This window comes from Xenopus tropicalis, chromosome 5, assembly GCF_000004195.4.
Source record: "Xenopus tropicalis strain Nigerian chromosome 5, UCB_Xtro_10.0, whole genome shotgun sequence".
In the NCBI taxonomy this organism is placed as follows: domain Eukaryota; kingdom Metazoa; phylum Chordata; class Amphibia; order Anura; family Pipidae; genus Xenopus; species Xenopus tropicalis.
Window position 1 is genome coordinate 41,912,650 of NC_030681.2, and position 4,030 is coordinate 41,916,679.

Here is a 4,030-nt window from a genome sequence, read left to right on the forward strand (position 1 = left end):
CCCGTTATCCAGAAAGCACCAAATTACGGAATGCACGTCTCCCATAAACTCTATTTTAATCAAATAATTCAGAATTTTAAAACTGATTTCCTTTTTCTCTGTAATAATAAAACAGTACCTTGTAATTGATCCCAACTAAGATATAAATAATCCTTATTGGATGCACAACAATCCCATAGGGTTTAATTAATGTTTTTTTGATTCTTTAGTAGACTGAAGCTGGCCATACCCGCACCGATACTATCGTAGGAAACCTTGTTTCCTACGATATTCGGTGCGTGTATGGCATGTCGGCGAGTCGACCGATATCACAGGAAGCTGCTGATATCGGACGACTCGCCGACATGCCATACACGCATGAAGAAGGAGGTAGAGAGGCAGAAGAGAGGCAGAAGGAGGTAGAAATCCTATTGTTTCTACCTCCTTATCTGCTGTTTCAGCCCTGACTGTGTGTGGCGGATCTGACGATGGTTCGTGCGACCATCGTCAGATCGCCACGTGTATGGCCAGCTTGACGGTATGGCGATCCAAATTACAGAAAGACCCCTTATTTGGAATACCCTTGGTCCCGAGCATTCTGGATAACGGGTCCTATACCTGTAAAAGAAATAACAAATATAAAGAGCCACATATCTTTCCAAAAATTCCTCCCACTTGTCAACAGCAGAAATATTTAATTTCTTGTGTTTCATCTCTTATTAAACACTACCTCAGTACCCACTTCTTACCCACTGGCAATAACCTGGTCTTCTCTTACACAGAAGTACCGGTATTGCTGATAAAACAGGCAGCATCACATCAACCATGTAGCTTTTTCCACGATGCAGTCTGAAAGCCTAATAATGATAAACATACATTAGCACATTCATGAATACCTGCATTTCATATGTTAACAAGTAGACTATATTAACATTTTCTGTTTTGAAACCAACATAGCACCTATATACTGGTTACAAGGTGTAATGTTGCAAAGAAAGTTGCAAGTGACATGTGTACAGGTATGGGATCCCTTATCCGGAAACCCATTATCCAGAAAGTTCTGACTTATGGAAAGGCCATCTCCCATAGACTCCATTATAAGCAAATAATTCCAATTTTTAAAAATGATTTCCTTTTTCCCTGTAATAATAAAACAGTACCTTGTACTTTATCCCAACTAAGATATAATTAATAATTAAGTTATGGACATCCAAATTACGGAAAAACCCCTTATCCAAAAAAACCCAGGTCCCAAGAATTTTGGATAATAGGTCCCATACCTGTATCAGCAACTGCGGCAACCAATGAAAAAAGTTTTACATTGAAGGTGGTGATGAGGTCAGTTTGGTGAGAACTCAGAGAGGGTAAGGATCCTGGAAGTAGTTTGGATTTCTCTATCTAATTTAATCTAGAAAGCAAAATTTGGTTTTCCTAAACCTAAAGTTTGCTTCACCGTCTAGCTGATGTATTGTTGGGATTTTTTGTAATGATGATACATTGATAGAAAAGTAAGAATGCTGATTTGCAATAAACCAAAAGAAAGAGGCAGGTAGAATAATGACAAGAAAAAAAAATAGATACTCGGTTTATTATTATTATTAGAATTTCGTTTTTTTTGTCAGTAATTAGTACTATAGCCTTTATGGGGCTTTTTTTAGGCCAACGGAACATAAGCAAAGCTGACCACTGACATGCACACTAGCCAGAACCTTCTCAAAAAGTAGCACATTTTCAAAGATCCATAAACAGCCAGTTGCTGCCCTAGAAATTTATATCCAAATACAACCACTGCTGCAGAGGTTTTGGTTCAATGAACATGTTTTTAGAATGGGCTACATAGGTAACTAAGTTGTTCAGCATTCATGAACAAATATCTCAGTTAGTATGTTCATCCAGCTGACAGCCATACAAGAAATCTTAAACCCTTAAAGGCACAGTAACACCAAAAAACAAAAGTGTTTTAAAGTAATTAAAATATAATGTACTGTTGCCCTGAACTGGTAAGAATTGTGCGTTTTCTTCAGGAAAACTACCATAGTCTAAATAAATAAGCTGCTGTGTACTATATTCTAAATAAATAAGCTGCTGTGCAGCTATGGTGGCAGCCATTCAAGCTGGAGAAAAGGCGCAGGTAACATAGCATATAACATATAAGCAGAGCGTATCTATTCTCTGCTACATAACCTGTGCCATTTAGCCCTATTTCAACCTGTATGGCTTCCCTCACAGTTACATAGCAGCTTATTTATATAAACCATAGTAGTATTTCTGTCAGTAGTGTTAAGGCAACTTTTAAACTGAGTAAGTATCTTGTCTCACCCTTAGGGAACAGGGTAGCTATGGAGACCGAGGACAACAATATCTAGAAAGTCACGCTGTCCCTAACATGCCTTTTTGTGGTTAAAACCTAGATTGACTCCTTGATGCAATTTCTAAAACTTAATAAATATAAGGAACTATATAGAGTGCCAAGTCTGCCAAAGAAATTTGGATAAGCAGTTGCTCATAAGAAGCAAAATGGGTAATTGCACGCAATATTTTTTGTTTAACAAATGTACTGAATTTTCTGAGATTTGAATAAGCAAACTAGGGTTTGGATTTGGTTCAGTATTTCTAATTACAGTGGTCCTTCTTATATGGCCCTTTATATTGCCACCCTTATTAACTACCACAAATATTTAAAAACAAAAATGCAATAATGCAATACAAAGAATATAGCACAGATGGGATCTATACAGGGTGCTTGCCATAACACTAGTCTGGACCTGTAATTGTGCACTGCACTTCCTGACTGTCATAGATACCTCTGGGCAAATGTTATCTTCTTGTTTAGAGTGGCATAATCACTAATAACTTGGTCTTATATTTTTATTCTCTGCACCCTAGGTGTATGACTTGTAACACAAAACATTATTATCATTATTACTTATAAACAACAATTCACTCCCCCCCCCCCAATCCAGAGCGTCTTTTAGGAAAAAACTGCACTGCCCCTCAGAGTGCCATACAATATCTTTCTTTAAATAATTAATAAGTAATTCTAAAAGTATTTAAAGGTATACCAACCAATTTTAATGTAACCATACCAAAACAGAACTTCTAGGCCCAATTTACTCTAGCCAATGTGGAAGTCTGGCTGCAGCCACACTCCCTTTATGTGTCAGTCCACAGTGGCTACTCCTGGATAGTAGTGGGGATGGATTTAAAAAGCAGAGTCATCCTGCCCCTAACTGTCAAATCAAAGGCGTTTTCCATAAATGGAACCCACCCACCTTTCCCTATAAGGAAAAATAGTTTTACTATACCTTACCTATATGTAAATATAAATAAGATAAAAGTATGTTTTCATGTACATGATATATAGTTCTGTGGATAAGCAAAATCGCAAATCTCACTGTCTTACTTCTGGGCATCCCCATTACTTGCTTTGAACAGTATTCTGAATGCAGCAACCCCAGTTTTGTAACCACTGTTGCCAACACCCTTTCTAGAAAGCAATACATATCTTTCTATCTCTGTTATTGTTCTTACCTATTACACTAGCATTTTTACCTGCTATATTGGTTATTCTGCACAAGAAACTTTATGTAATATTTATTGATCTCATACACAAACTACTGGAATGCGCTCACTAGTTGTCCAAAAGGTCATAAACAGTAGAACACATGCTCACTCTGACTTTGGAAAAAATTCCTCTCTCAGAGCTGGGGAAACCCCTGCGTTATTTATATAGTGTACATATATTTATAAATATATATAAACATGATTCACTGTATCACTTTTTGTGTTCTAATTCTAACTCGTTACTACACTTAATGCTCCTGTAAACTGAAAGAAACTGAATAGGACTTATAAGGCTATAGCCAGGAGATTGCTTCTGAGGCCTCTGAGCAGCCTTTCTCACTAATAAGCTAGTCGCACAGCAATGGAATCAGCGGCCTCTGAGCTAGACTGGCGGTGGGGGCGGGGCGCTGGATTACGTAGCGATTACGTCAGCCACTGGGAAGGTGGTGGAAGTGAAGCGAAGGGTTGTGGGAGAAGAAAGCGAGAG